Source organism: Xenopus laevis, chromosome 8L (assembly GCF_017654675.1).
Source record: "Xenopus laevis strain J_2021 chromosome 8L, Xenopus_laevis_v10.1, whole genome shotgun sequence".
Classification (NCBI taxonomy): domain Eukaryota; kingdom Metazoa; phylum Chordata; class Amphibia; order Anura; family Pipidae; genus Xenopus; species Xenopus laevis.
In genome coordinates, this window is record NC_054385.1 from 25,817,574 (window position 1) to 25,833,678 (window position 16,105).

At 41.5% G+C, this 16,105-nt stretch overlaps 1 protein-coding gene across 1 annotated transcript in view; it reads left to right on the top strand.

The window, feature by feature from the left end:
- Positions 1-12,321: 12,321 nt before the first annotated feature.
- LOC108698278 overlaps positions 12,322-16,105 on the top strand; it is a 34,589-nt gene continuing 30,805 nt past the window's right edge. Inside the window, exon 1 of the mRNA XM_018229644.2 lies at positions 12,322-12,497. The gene's annotated coding sequence lies outside the window, so the exon portion shown is untranslated. The remainder of the gene's footprint in view (positions 12,498-16,105) is intronic.

The following is a 16,105-nucleotide window of genomic DNA, read 5'->3' on the forward strand; positions in this document are numbered from 1 at the left end:
CCCTTTTAATAAAGCTCAAGACCTTATTTGCCCTAGAATGCTGACTGACATTGCTTGCTACAGCCAAGTTTATTATATACAAGGACTCCAATGTCCTTTTCCGTTACGGATTCAGTCCCATTTAGGGTATATATTTATATTATTTCAAAAGATTTTATTTTCTGTAAATCTCTTACAAACATATTGTTAACACACTTATGATCATGTAAGTTGGAATGTCAGTTACATTATCACAGATTGGCATGTTAGACTTGTAGGCACTTTTAGATACATATTTCTATCCGGCATATAGACCCTTGTTTTTAATATATAAACTTGTTGCTTTCATTATTGTCTCTGCCTTTTCATATTCAATATGTATTAAGAGTTATATGTTGCCCAATCTGTTGCTGATGCTTTTCTATAGTTCTGAATGGGAAAATTAAAAACTAAACTGGTAAAGAAAGAAACTACAGGAGCAGCCTAATACTCTTTGTGCTCCTGCCTCGGACGACTATTCCTGCGCTGAGACACGGGAGCGAGCATGCAGATGTTTGCTCACATGGGGGGGGTGAGGTGTGTGCCCTGCCTTAGTCTATATTAAGATATAAGCAAAGACTCTTAGATCTCATACACAGAGGTTTTACAGGCATGATAGAAGCAGAGATATAGGGGAATCTGTTTACTTGAGATATCATGGCCCAGCATTTACTAAGCTCATTAAAAGTTCAGTAAGACCAAAATATTACAGCACTGTTGAATGTTACTTGTTAAATTGTATAAAAGATTATTCTTCCCCATTCTAAACTATTTTCAAGCAAATCTTGCCTTAACACTCTATACCACTAACTGTAGCTACAAAAGCCATCATATGTTCCATATACAACTGAACTCTACAGGATCCTACATTACAACTTCCATAATTTGATACTATGATATATAAACTATTGAAGCTTCCTCTGCAGACTACCAGTATTTAAAACACAAATTCCTTTCATTTTCTTGTGACAGCAACTCTGAATGTGTGCTTTAGTTGCTGGCACATCACATCACAGCCTGGTTCCACAAACTACATTTAACTAACCTTTTTGTTCTTGTCCCCTCCCAATTCAAAGTGCTTGAACCGCTTGATTGCCAGCATTCTATTTGATCGTCAGTTTGAGTCAACACACTCCAGTCTCAAGACAATCTTATTAAATCAAACATGGTCATGAGAAATCAAATCTATTCACTGCAAAAACACAAATGGACAATGATGCTAACTTAACAGGTTATTGGCATTTTCCAAAACTAGAAGGTCTGCTAGAGTAATGCAGCCATTGCCTCCTTCTGGACTAGTCTCTAGTGTTTTGTAAGACTAAACTGAAATGTCTAAACCTACCTTATTACTGTGTGTTATTAGTGTTAAAGTTCAACAAGTTGCAGAATTTAGCAACAAATTCCCTCTCTGGAGTTAACTAGATCATTGCTCCATATGTATCACCCATGGTTGACTATTTGAAGCAACCACAATGGAAAAAGTGGGAGATGATGGCTGCCAAGAAGTGCTTGTGTCCAATCTCTAATTGTTGACAAGTGGGTAAAAGACTGAATCAGCGTAATTTCTCTATGTGGCCGAATAGCGCAGATTGGTATTTTCTCCATCAGTATACAGGCCCGGATTTCTGGCGAGGCCACAAAGACCTGGGCCTAGGGCAGCAGATTTTAGGGGTGGCATGCCACCCAGCCGCATCACTAAAGAGCACTGGGGACTCAAAGATCCCCAGTGCTCTGCTGCTCAAGTTTGCATGCGCATGCGCCCAGGGGGAAAGTTTTGCACCCTAAAGGCCTGTGCTAGGCCAATGCCGGCATGGGGGCAGGGGGTTGCGCACATGCTCACGATCACAAAGCGTCAGGCGCAGGACATGCAGCCTCGGGCCCTGCCAGTATAAGCTATGAGACAGCCAAGAATATGTCCAGCATAAGGAAAGTTGTATAATTCTCTCCAACAGAGTAGAGACTTAAGGTGGCAATAGATGCACAGATATTTTGTTTCGTACGATATTTAGCGCGTGTATGGTGGGAGACGAGCTGACCGTTGTTGGCAGAAGACTTGAATATTGGTCGGCTCCTCGATCGGCCCAGGCGGAAAATTACAATTTTACTGTATCCCCAATCTTCTTTAACCTACAGAGAAGCTACATTAGATTTGGGGGGGGGTGTTGGATGTAAAGTTCAAGTTTCATTCAGTCAAGTTTGTTTACACAAAAACTAAAGGTATAAAGTTGGTCAACACAGACAGAATTAAGCTGCCTACTGGGCCTCTTCAGACAGTGGTGACAGCTTATCTGCCAGTGTATGGGGCCTCCCCGACAGATCCAGAATATTTTTCAGGCAGAGACTGTATGAGCACATTAATGCAGTCCTCCCTGGCAGGCCTAAATAGGCACACACTCTAATCCAGTAGTTTCCCAACATGAAACATCATGTAACCAGGCCCTAAAAAGCTTTTTACAAAGACACAGGGTAAACAAGGAAATGAACAAACATGATCGCTATTAGAACTAATAGGTAAAGACAAAAGGTGATTAACATATCTGTGCTTTGATATCTGTGGCAAGCCTGACAGTGTGCATTGTATACCATCCACGAAAAGTTGACAAATTTAGGCAGGATCACTAAAACCTTAGTTGGCACAAACTATATATCTTAGGAGTCAGTATTATAGCACACTACAGTGCCACAGATTAGTCACACGGGCTTTAGACTGCACCACAAAACACATGAGGGTGGCAAACTTTTCTTACCTTTCTCTGCCCAAAATAAACTATAGATATAGGATCCAGAATGCTCAGGACCTGGTTTTCCAGATAAAGGAATTTGGATCTCCATGCCCTAAATTTACTAAAGAATCATTTAAACATATGGGACCTTTCAATCAGAATGCTCGGGACCTGGGGTTTTCCAGATAAAGGAATTTGGATCTCCATGCCCTAAATTACCTAAATAATCAGTTAAAAGTATGAGATCTTTTATCCAGAATGCTCGGAAACCTGGGGTTTTCCGTATAACGGATCTTTCCATAATTTGGATCTTCCTATCTTGCTTCCACTAGAGAATCATGTAAACATTAAAAAAAACAAATAATACAAAATTAAAACCAATTGCAAATTCTTGGGATATCACTCGCTCCATCATACTAAAGGTTAACTCAAAGGTGAACAACCCCTTTAAAAGGTTCTGCTTCAATATATCCCTGTGTTTTTGTCAAGATGCACATTCCCCATTACTGCATGTATGGTGTTCTTAGCAGTATGGACAGTGTTAGATTTGCACCACATGTTACTTTGAACTTGTGCCAGAAAACTTTATCTTGGTCTCATCTGACCACGAAAACCTTTCCCACACTGAAACAGGTCACATTATAATCTCTAGCAAACTCCAGTGGAGCTTTTTGTGCTGTTTTTTGAGTAACTTATGGTTTTCATGCTGTGTAGTGTTTTCCATTAAAGTGGGACAGTGGGAGGCAGCATGGGCTGATTTCAGGGGGCTTTTGAGCTAAGCGAAATATTTAAGAAGAAGAAACGGGGTGTGTCACTTTTTTAGACACGCCACCAATCGAATATTAGCATATCTGAGACCCAGGGTCTGTGTTCTTATTTGCTAGCAAGCCTTTCTCCCAAAGAAGGTGAAAAGTAAGCAGTAGAGGGTAAATAATGGGGGTAGCAAGACACTGTTCCCTAATTACCCCTGCGTATCTCTCCCAAATACCAGTGTCACCATGATTTGCTTGTTCTCTCCCCCGTATCCACCATTGCTCAACTGCTAGTTGATACATAAAATTTGTGGTGGGTTTTTAATGTTTCTATGTAGCCATTGGTGCAGCTAAGAATCTTAGATCCCCTGTTGTTATGAAATTGTTAGTAGATCAGCTGCAGTGTAATTGGCTGAACCCACATTTCCCCAGGCAGTGGCAAAATTGTCACATGACTCAATAACGCCTACATAAGGAGATGAGGGTACCAAATCATTTACTTGACTCCAGTTATTCTGCCCCAGGGCCGCCACCAAAAATCATGGGGCCCTGTATTTAGTGGGCTGGTGGGGGCTGTTTGGGCCTCTGTGTGGGTTGTTTGGGCATCTGTGTACCTGAAATGCCCAGGCCTATTCTAATTCTCATTCCGAACCTGCGCCCACCCCATACCACAGTAAAAAGGACACACAGACATCAGTGCTAAAACAGTAAAACACCCCCCGCAAGTTATAATAATCCAATGATGGCCATCCCCTCCCCCCCACAAGTTATAAAAAGCCATTGGTGGTCAGGGCCCCTTCAAGTTGAAAAGAAAAACATTGGTGGCCAGGGTCCCCCATAAATGTTTTTAGAAAACAAGTGTGTCCGACAAGTGCCTGGGTCATAAACTTGTTTAATTCATTAGAGGGATTAGTAGCTGATACACTTATTTATAGCTGGAACAGAAATGCATAGTAACATAGCAGTTGAGGCTGAAAGAAATCATTACTTAACCTTTCACTTAACTCACTCTAGTTCGTCTAACTTAAACATAGTAAGTTAGGTTAAAAAAGAAACATGTCCATCAAATTTAACTTCTGAACTCTATTTTAACCTGCCTAATTGCTAGTTCTGCTAGTAACTGCTATAATGTGCCATAGAAAGTCAGTATTTAGTGGGCTGGTGTGGGCTGATTGGGCCTCTGTGTACCTGAAAGGCCAGGGCCTATTTTAATTCTCAGTCCGGACCTGCATTACTGACACATGACTGCACAGCTCGACACAGCTCAAACCACATCATCAAGTTCGTCGATGACACAACTGTGTTGGGCATTGGCGTAACTACCGGGGGAGCAGGGGGTGCGATTGGGCCAGGGCCCGCACCACCTCACGGCCTCCTGGTAGCTCGCGCGCCACTGATTGTGGCCGGAAAAATCTCGTACTGAGGGAGTGGGAGGGCCCAGCTGCACGTTCCCGCACCAGGGCTGGCCCCCCTCTAGTTATGTTACTGGTGGTAGGGCTCATCAGTCACAACGACGAGTCAGCGTACAGAGATGAGGTTCAGCAGCTGGCAGTCTGGTGCAGTGAGAACAACATGTCACTGAATGTGCATAAAAAAAAAAAAGAGATGATCATCGACTTCAGGAGAACTCGCCCTGCTCACACACCACTCAACATCAACAACTCCACGGTAGAGATAGTAAAGAACACCAAATTCCTGGGAGTCCACATCTCAGGTGACCTCACCTGGACCACCAACACCGCCTCCATTTCCAAAAAAACTCAGCAGCGTCTTCACTTCCTGAGACGACTGAAAAGGACCAGCCTTCTGCCTTCTACCCTCACAGTGTTCTACAGGGGCACCATAGAGTGCATCCTGACAAGCTGCATCTCCATCTGGTACAGTAATGCCAGCGCTGTTGACCAGAAAAATTTACAGTGGACTGTCAGAGCAGCTGGCAACATCATTGGAGCGGCTCTTCCATCACTGCAGGACATCTAACACAAGCGTTGTGCAAGAAAGGCCTCCTGCATTGCACTGGACTACACACACCCCTCACATGGACTGTTCATGCTGCTCCCAATCAGCAGACGCTCTCGCAGTATTAAAGCCCGATCAACCAGGCTGCGCGAAAGCTTTTTTCTACAAGCGATCAGACTCCTCAACATACTGCCTGCCCTCCCACTACATTCCAGACACACCTGACTGTTAACTGAACTTTCCTGGACTCCTTGAAACAGCATACACCATGGGTTTTATCCCACCCCTAAGTTGATTAGGGTAGGCCCCTCAACCCCACCTACTTTTTTACTTCTATATCAGACCCTCCTCCAGCTCAGTTCCCTGTCTTTTTTCCTGTCCTTGTCGATTGGGACTATGAAGAATTTTTCTTTTTTACTCACCTGGGCGTCGTGTCCATGCACCCTTCCGGAGCCAGTTCTCTCGTCCTCTCTCTCTGCTCTGAGGTCTGCTTCCTCACCCCGGCTCTAGGCAGTGGACGGTTGGGAGCCCTGTTAGGTGGCCAGGGCAGGTTTGTGCCTTTTAAGGCTGATACCAGAGGGGTTATCCGACAAGTTGCGGTTGCCATGGTTAGTATTGGTAGTTACAGAGTTTGTCACGCTAGTTTGACGCATGGTATTCGCTGGCGTCAATACGTCTATGGGAGTCAATGCCCCAGCATCAGTGTGCGGGCGTCACCACGCTGGTGTAAATGCGCTGGTGTAAATGTGCTGGCGTAAATGCACTGGAGACGCTGGAAGTTGTGTCTGAAGCTTTTTGGAAAGAGGGCTAATAGGCAATTGAAATTTCCATGTCATGAAGTTGTAAAAGATTTGATTTCATCTGAAAGGAGAAAACCAGAAAAAAAAGTTATCTATATCCACAAAATTTGAAAGGATGTATCCTTTTGAGGAGTTGGAGATATAAGAATGGGAAGTGCCGAGAGTAGATGCAGCTATATCAAAATTGGCTAGAAACACGGTTCTTCCAGTAGAAGATGGTGCATCTTTCAAGGATCCAATGGAGAGGAGAATGGAGGCTGCATTGAGGAAGACTTTTCTTGCTGGGACAGCAGCATTTAGACCAACCATTGCAATGACTTCAGTTTCAAGAGCTATGAGAATATGGCTGACTTACATTGAAGAAGCATTGTTCAATAAGGTAGAGAGAAGCAACATAGTACCGGCTTTACCTGAGATAAGTTAGCAGCAGAATTTTTTGCGGAAGCTTCTATGGATCTAGTAAGACTGGCAGCTAAGTCTACAGTTCTTTCAGTAGTAGCCAGACAAAGTCTTTGGTTAAGAAGTTGGGCAGCCAATGCAGCTTCAAAGGTGAATATTTGTACATTACCATTTGTTGGCTCTATGCTTTTTGGTCAGAAGCTGGATGACATCATTAAGTGAGCATCAGGTGGTAAGAGTTTTTTTCTTCCTCAGGATAGGAATAGAAGGCGCGCAGGATATTTTCAACAATCCTTCAGACAAAATTTTAGAGATTTCAGAACATTTAGACCTGGAAAATCTTTTGGAAGATCACAGTCATGGAGAGGAGGTCAGAGTGCCTTGTTGAGAGGTCATTCTTCTCTGTTTCAGGTAAAGAAGCCATCAGGCGAATATCGGGCAATCCTGGACCTCAAGTTAGTAAATCGTTATTTAAACATTCACTCCTTCAAGATGAAATCCCTAAAGCTTTAAAGCGCAAGTATTCTCAGAGAAGATTGGCTAGTTACGATAGATCTCAGAGATGCTTACTATCATGTTCCTATAAGTCCAGAGGATTAAAGGTTTCTGAGATTTACGGTTGGCTCCCAGCATTTCCAGTTCACTTCCCTACCTTTCGGACTTTCAACATCTCCAAGAACATTTACGAAAATTCTGATTGTTTTAGTAGCACAACTGAGATTGTCGGGGATCCAAATATTTCATTATCTGGACGATTTGCTGATAAAGGCTTCAACCAAAGTAAAGTTATTAGCAGATATAGAGAAGGTGATTCACAGTCTTCAGGCTCATGGTTGGATCATCAATTGGGAGAAGAGCAACTTGGATCCAAAGCAGGAGATAAAGTTTTTAGGGGCCATGATAGATAGACAATGTGATAGTGGTTCAATATGTAAAGAAGCAGGGAGGGACCAGGAGTCCATACCTTCTCAAGGAAATTGCTCCGATTATGGAATGGGCGGAATATTATCTGGACAATCTATCAGTCCTATATTTGCCAGGCAGTCAAAACGTTTGCGCAAATTTTCTGAGCCGAGCTCAGGTACAGCCAGGAGAATGGGAGCTACAGCCCACAGCTTTCAAATTCATCATCAAAATCTGGGGTTGCCCAGAAATAGATCTATTTGCACCCTTTTCCAACAGGAAGGTTCATGTCAAGATTCCCTATGAGGGGTGCGGAAGCAGTGGATGCTCTAACAGCACTTTGGGAATTCAATTTGGTATATGCTTTCCCTCCAATTCCATTAATCCTTCTGCTATTGAAGAGGATTGCAGTGGAGAAGTTGATAATAATAATGATTGCTCCGCGTTGGCCCTGCAGAGTTTGGTTTCCGATATTATCGGTATCAAAGAGTGCTCCAATTCAGTTTTCCAATCTTCTCCAACAGGGACCAATAGTGCATCCGAATCCCCAAGTATTCAACTTACTGGCTTGGAGATTGAAAGGTCAAGGCTGAGTAGTTCAGGTTGTTCTGATAAAGTTATATCTACTCTATTATAGGATCTGGGATAGATTTGTACAGCGGGGCCAGGAAAATGGTGTTAATACATCACATCCTAAGACGGTGGAGGTCTTAGAGTTCTTACAATCTGGGCTTGACAGGGGCCTTAGCCCAAGTGCCCTAAAAGTACAAATATCAGCTATATCTGCTGTGTCGGGTATTAGATTCTCTAATGATGAGCTCATTTAGAGATTTTGTGTGGCCATTTTACAAATTTAAAGCCAAGAGTTAGATCTTTTTGTCCCCCATGGGATCTGCCTATGGTTCTTAAAATGTTAACAAGTCCTCCATTTTCACCCGTGGATCAAATATCTTCAAATCTTCTTTGCTGGAAGGTGGCTTTCTTAATTGCTATTGTGTCCGCCAGATGTATCAGTGAACTTCAAGCCTTACCAGTGAAGGAAGAACTATGTATTTTTGTTATGGATAAGGATATCTTAAAAACTGATCCGGAATTTCTACCAAAAAAAGTTTCGAACTTTCATTTGTCACAAGACATTATTATTCCAAGGTTGTCAGAAGGGATTATCAAAGAACAACCTCAGCTATTGGAAATTGATCCAGCTAGAATTCTTGAGACATTTATCCAAAGATCAGCGACTGTGAGGAAAACAGATCGGCTGTTTATTATTTTACAGGGGCCTCATGAAGGACAAGTGGCCTCTAAGAAGACACTCAGTAAGTGCATAATGAATTGCATTGAGACAGCATATAGGTAACAGGGTTTGCAAATACCTCAGACTCTAAGGGAATCTAAGAGCTTTATCTACCTCTTGGGCTGCTAAAGGGGAGGTTCCCATGGAAGAGATCTGCAGAGCTGCTACTTGGGCCTGTCCTGATACATTTATTCGGTTTTATAAACTGGATATTCGTAGCAACCAGGAGTCAGAATTTGCTTTGTCTGTCCTGAGTTCAGTTTCTCAGTAAAATTATATTAAGCATTGAAGGGGTTGTCTTTATTCCCTCCCAGTTCGCTTTGGTAATTCCCATGGTGTATGCTTTTTCAAGGAGTCCAGTAATGTTAGAAATTTTTATCAAACTTACCGTAATTTCTCTTTCCTGGAATCCGAAAAAACAGCGTACACCATGCCCGACCCTGGTGTGGCTTGGAAACTAGACAGGGAACTGAGCTGGATGAGTGAGAGCAGAGAGAGAAGAGAGAGAGGACGAGAGAACTGGCTCCGGAAGGGTGCATGGACACGACACCCAGGTGAGTCAAAAAGAAAAATTCTTCATAGTCCCAATCGACAAGGAAAGGAAAAAAGACAGGGAACTGAGCTGGAGGAGGGTCTGATATAGAAGTAAAAAAGTAGGTGGGGTTGAGGGGCCTGTCCTAATCAACTTGGGGGTGGGATAAAACCCATGGTGTATGCTATTTTTTCGGAGTCCAGGAAAGATCAATTATGGTAAGTATGATAAAAAATTCTAACATTCCTTTACACACCTGGACTATCTCAGAGACACTCTGATATCTGTACTAGCTGGAGCCACGTTGTCTCGTCTCACTGTATATTCGTATACTGCTGAGATAGTATGAGACAATAAAGTTTACTTTGACTTTGACTTTGACTTTTTATTCAGCAGCTCTTCAATTTGCATCTGAACCAATCTAGTAACTAGGGTCCACATTATCCTAGCAACTATGCATTGATTTGAATAAGAGACTGAAATATGAATAGGAGAGGGTCTGAATAGAAAGATCAGTAATAAAAAGTAACAATAACAATACATTTGTAGCCTTAAAGAGCATTTGTTTTTAGAAGGGAGTCAGCAACGCCCATTTGAAAGCTACAAAGAATCAGAAGAAAAAGGCAAAGAACTATAAAACTATAAAAAAATAAATAATGAAAACCAGTTGAAAAGTTGCTTAGAATTGGCCGTTCTATAACATAATAAAAGTTGCCTTAAAGGTAAACCACCCTTTTAAGGGAATAAATCGAGAAATGACAACCATTTCTGTTCTGTGTTTTTAGCTGAAAATATAATGCCCTGAAGGGCAGCCCTCAAGGCACTAAAATTAGTTTTCTGAAATTCATGTTTTTTGTTGCCCCAGTGTATTTTTGTTTTTTTGCACCAGACATTAAATGATATAACATTATGGTCACTATTACCCAGGGGTTCATTGACTTGCACATTTGCTATACGTTCTGGGTCATTTGAGATCACTAGATCCAAAATAGCATTTTTTCTGGTTGGCTCAACAACCTGTGCCATAAAAAACTTGTTCCCATTAACATACCTAACAGTACTGTTGCTCCAGTCAATATTAAAATCCCCCATTATCATTACTTTACCCAAACTAGCAGCCTCTTCTATTTGCATCAGGAGATTAGGACTCTTTACAATTGGTGAGGAACTCCATCCATAAGACTTCTGCCCCCTCATTTTCTAACACAACCTTCTCCTTTATATAAGCTTTTAAATACTCTCTAACAAACAGACATATCCCTCCTCCTTTTCTATTGCCTCTGTTCCTCCGAAACAAAGTATAGGCACTGATATTAACTGCCCAGTCATGCGACTCTTCAGCCATGTTTCGGCAACACCAATCACATCATATTTTTCCTCCAGCACCAACACCTCCAGCTCTCCCATTACACCAGTCAGACTCCTTGCATTTGCATACATACATTTAATACTGGTCCTGCCTATCCTTAACAGTACCCCCAACCAAATCTCCACCCCATTTTCCCTTCCTGTGCCCACTATCTCATCTAACCTGTCTTCCACTGAATCTTTTACTGAACTCTCCCCCATGACTAGTTTAAAATCTCCTCCAACCCCTTTAGCCATCTTCCCTCCAAAAACAGCTGCACCATCATCATTGAGGTGCAGCCCATTCCTAGCAAAGAGCCTGTAATCTACTGAGAAATCAGCCCAGTTCTCCAAATACCCAAAACTCTCCTCCCTACACCAATCTCTCAGTCACACATTAATCTCTCTCTCTCTGTCTTCTTAGGGCTAGTCCACACGGGGAGATAGCGACGCGTTTGCGGTCGCGGCGACAAAGCGCCGCGACAGTCGCCGCGACCGGCGCAGGCGACAGTTTTGTATGGGCGCCTATGTAAAAACGCCTGTGCTAACCACACGAGGCGATGCGCTTTTCAACAGTCGCCTGAAAATGCCTCGCCAGGCTTTTTCAGGCGACTGTTGAAAAGCGCATCGCCTCGTGTGGTTAGCACAGGCGTTTTTACATAGGCGCCCATACAAAACTGTCGCCTGCGCCAGTCGCGGCGCTTTGTCGCCGCGACCGCAAACGCGTCGCTATCTCCCCGTGTGGACTAGCCCTTAGTGTTGCTTGTGCACATGTAATATCTCTGAGAAAATTACCATGGAAGGTATGATTCAGTGAATGCCAGAAAATAAATAATATCCAACTCACAACAAAGGGCTGATATTCTGAGACAATTTACAATTGGTTTTTATTATTTGTGTTTTTTTTTTTTTTACTTATTTAGCTTATTATTCAGCAGCTCTCCAGTTTGCAGTTTCAGAAATCTGAGGGTCCAAATTTCCCTAGCAACCATGCATTGATATGAATAAGAGACTGGAATATGAATAGGAATGGGACTGAATAGAAAGATGAGTCATTTTCTCCCTTATCTTTCTTTCTTATTTTTATTGTTGTAAAAAATCGGAAAAAATAAAAACTTAAAAAAAAAAGATGAGTATTAAAAAGTAGCAATAACTATACATTTTTTTCGCCTTACAGAGCATTTGTTTTTTAGATGAAGTCAGTAATTTGATAACTGGAAAGAGTCAGAAGGCAAGAAATTAAAAGAAAACTATAAAAAAATAAATAATGAAGACCAATTAAAAAGTTGCTTAGAATTGGGCATTCTATAAAAGTTTACTTTAAAGTGAACCACTCCTTTACTCCCATAAGATACAGCAAAACTAATTTTAGTAGCAGCTATCCATGTCCCAGTGACATAACCCTTATTCCATTAATAACTATAGTGAGTGTGAGACAAGGATAGCCTTTGGGGGTTGACAAATCAATAAACACTCCCTTATGCACACACACACAGGGCATGTTTGCCTTTTATTATGTAAATGGAGCTGCGATTCTTTCTCTTCTGCAGCTCTCTTTATTTCCTGCTGCATTTGCTCCTCCTCAGTGTGAGCCATAGGGCTTCATTCTACGTCAGGGGAATGTTGTAACGTGACTTAAAGGAATCAACCTTCCTTATTCTCCTCCAGCCTGTATTGCACAGACAGACACTGAGCTGGTGCACGAGTGAGGAATCAATGGCAGCAGCAAACTTCTGAGATTGTATCCTTCTACAATCAAATCTGTAAATGGTAAGAACACGCCGACCCTCCTTTCCCACAGTGCGTTTTCAATAAAAAAACATAAAAACCCTTCTTCCTCTTTAACTCTTACCTCCTCCCATCTGCTCTCTGATACACTCTACCATGTATTCCAACCTTTAGTCTCAAACTCGATTTCACGAGCACTTCAGATATGGGATTCTTGGGACCGGTGGTTCTCCGGATAAGGGATCTTTTTGTAATTTGGATCTCTGCACCTTTAATCTGCTAAAAAAAACATTTAAGCATGAATTAAACCCATTAGGATTGTTTTGCCTCCAATAAGGATTAATTACATCTTGGTTATGATTATATGAGTATAAGCCACTGTTTCATTATTACAGAGAAAAAAAGGCAAAATTTTTTGATTAAAATCGAGTTTATGGGAGCTGGCTTGCCTGTAATTCAGATCTGTCTGCATAACAGGTTTCCAGATAACAGATCCCATATCTGTACTTCTGGGGCATTTTACATCTCATTAGAAATCCAAGCCTCATTGAACAGACTTTTCTCAGTGAAAGTGAAAGTGAATTGGAGAGAGTCTAAAGCAAATGTCTGATTCATTGTGTTTTATTGATCCAGACTCTGCTCCTTTTATTTTCTGCTAGAATGAGGCTGGGCAGCTGCTGGCACATTCAGGACTAATTGCCAGTACAGGTACAGTATGGGATCTGTTATTTGGAAACCTGTTATCCAGAAAGCTCCAAATTACAGAAAGGCTGTCTCCCATAGACTCCATTTTATCCAAGTAAATTCAATTTTTTTCAAATTTTTAAAAAATGATTTCCTTTTTCTCAGTACCTTGTGCTTGATCAAAACTAAGATATAATTAATCCTTATTGGAGGCAAAAGCAGCCTATTGAGTTTATTTAATGCTAACATGATTTTTTTAAGATTCAGAAGATCCAAATTGTGGAAAGACCCCTTTATCTGGAAAACCCCAGGTCCTGAGCATTCTGGATGGTGGCATACCTGTATCTGTATGTTGGGTAGGGGGAGGAGCTTAATGTTAAAGGGGTGATTCACCTTCTGATTAACTTTTAGTATGTTACAGATTGAGCGCAGTAGAGCTCACAGTCGCCATCTTCTTCTCTTCTGTAATCTTTGTGTTTTCTTTCTCCCCTTCGGCGATTTCCGCCTCTTTCGGCGCATGCGAAATTTTTGCGAACTGGAAGATTGCTCCAACTGTGCATGCGCCAATACGCTGCAGGTATAGTAGGGAGAGATGGTGCATAGTAACAGTGGGATAATAGTCTCTGGGAAGGGAGTGGGACTATGGGATAGCAGGTATAGTAGGGAGAGTTGGTGCCTATAGTAACAGCGGGATAATAGTCTCTGGGAAGGGACTGTAGATGTGGGATAGAAGGTATAGTAGGGAGAGATGGTGCCTATAGTAACAGTGGGATAATAGTCTCTGGGAAGGAACTGTGGATTTGGGATAGCAGGTACATACCTCTCAACATTTTGGAAATAAAAAAAGGGACAAAAAAGTTGCAGCGCGTAGCGTGGCAATTTTTTGGACCAAGCCCATTTTTGTGGCCACGCCGCCTAATTACCATGTTAATTTTAAGTTACGTTTTTTTTCAGTTATTACAGTTTTGCTAATGAAGTTGAATTGGCCTTAAGGCTGTGAACCTAACTTTTGCTTATCTAGATACATACATTGAATTGTTACAAATGTATCCTATCTTCTGTTGTGGCTGTTCTGTGCTCCAGGGGCCCACCCAAAAACCTTTAACCAGGGGCCCACCAAGTAACCTTAGACCAGGGGCCCACTCTTACTACTATTATTCTTCCTCTCCTCACTCAACCTCTATTCTCCTAGTCTCTTTTCTTTACATACTGTAATCTATTATTCCATCTATTAAGCCATTTATCTCTCATAAAAATAGGGAATGGCCAATGAATGGCTGCACGAGGGCCCACTGACACCTGGGCCCACCGGGACTTTTCCTGGTATCCCTGTGGGCCAGTCCGACACCGGTGCTCTCTGCCAGAAACTTTATTTATTTTTCTGACTGTTCAGTGCAGGGAAAAACTAAACTTTCCAGTACAAATGAGGGACTGCAGGTTGAGCTGTCAAAAGAGGAACTGTCCCTCTAAAAACGGGACAGTTAGGAGGTATGCAGGTATAGTAGGGAGAGACTGAGGCTGCATGCTAGACATACAGTATTATGCAATAATCTTTTTATTGTGCATGTTGGTCAGTACTGTAGTTCACAATTTTCCTAACCAAGGCTTGCACACAAAATTCACAAACAAGGTGGTATTTAAAAATGAATTGTATTTGCACAATGGTACAGCAATAGTACAATATTACATCACATAGGCAATATCATACAAAACACTTCAATAAGCACTATAATCAATTGTTTAGAGATTTTATATCGCTCACTTAGCTAGACACCCCAGAATTCCCCTTGAAAAAGGCATGTATGTTAAATTCTCATTCTGTGGCCAGTATATCCTAGTCTTTTAGCTTTTGATTGGCTTGATTGAAGGTAGTATGTATCTATTCTCTTATGCTATGCCTATTTAACTGTTTTGTTGGATATAAATTGGCCATTATAAAACCCATTATAAATGAATGGGTTTACCTGTGTGATGTATTATTATACTATTGCTGTACCATTGTGCAAATACAATTCATTTTTAAATATCACCTTTTTTTGTGCAAGCCCTGGTTAGGAAAATTGTACGTGTTTCATGGCCTTACAGTATATGGGGGCTTTTTGGGCTTATTGCACCTATACCTAAACTTACTATAGTTCATACCTGCTGCTCACATGGCAAAGAGAAATCTGCATTTACTTCTGCTTTAACTGCAAAGAAAAAACAGTTTTGTGTAGAAAATGGGGAAGTGATTGAAACAAAATCACACGATTTGGGTAAGGGTGGGGGCTCAGTATCACTTCCTCCATTAGCTGGTTTTTTTAGGCTGGTTTGTAAATGCAACAGAGATGACTGAGGGTGCACACGGTTGATTTATTTTTCTTTTTTTTTCCCCCAAAAAGTAGATTTAGGTTTTTTTTTAATTAGAATTTTTCCTAGTTTTATACATTCAAAAACAGGTGACATTCTTATGTCAGCATAAATGATAATAATTAAGCATAATGGTACTGTAGGACGCGTGCGCTCTGCTGTATATATTACATCATTATCTCGGCCTCAGGAGTGTATTCGAGGTGGAGTGGCTGTGGCCAGATCAGCTGCTTTAAAATGTCCATTCCTCGGTGTGACTACTAGCTCCCTGTATAATTTGCTTCTGGCCGGTCATATATGAGCATGTACAAGATTGTGCTGACACATTTTAATAATAATAAAGCCTGGTGATGTCATGAACTGTGGTTTGTAACATACAATAATAATGTAAAAATAGAGATAGAAAAGTATGAAAAGAAGAACAAGCTTAGAAGGAGAAAAATATAGGATAGACGTAGGTAGGTTCTGTCCAGGAGTTCTCACAGTCAGGCCAGTATTCGTCTTTTACTTTTACCTGGAATAAAACAGCTGGGGTCTGGGGAGAAAGCTGACAGACGAGACTGAATTCTTTGGCTCTCTGTGTAGCACAGTTATGGCTTTCTGCGATCCATATCATG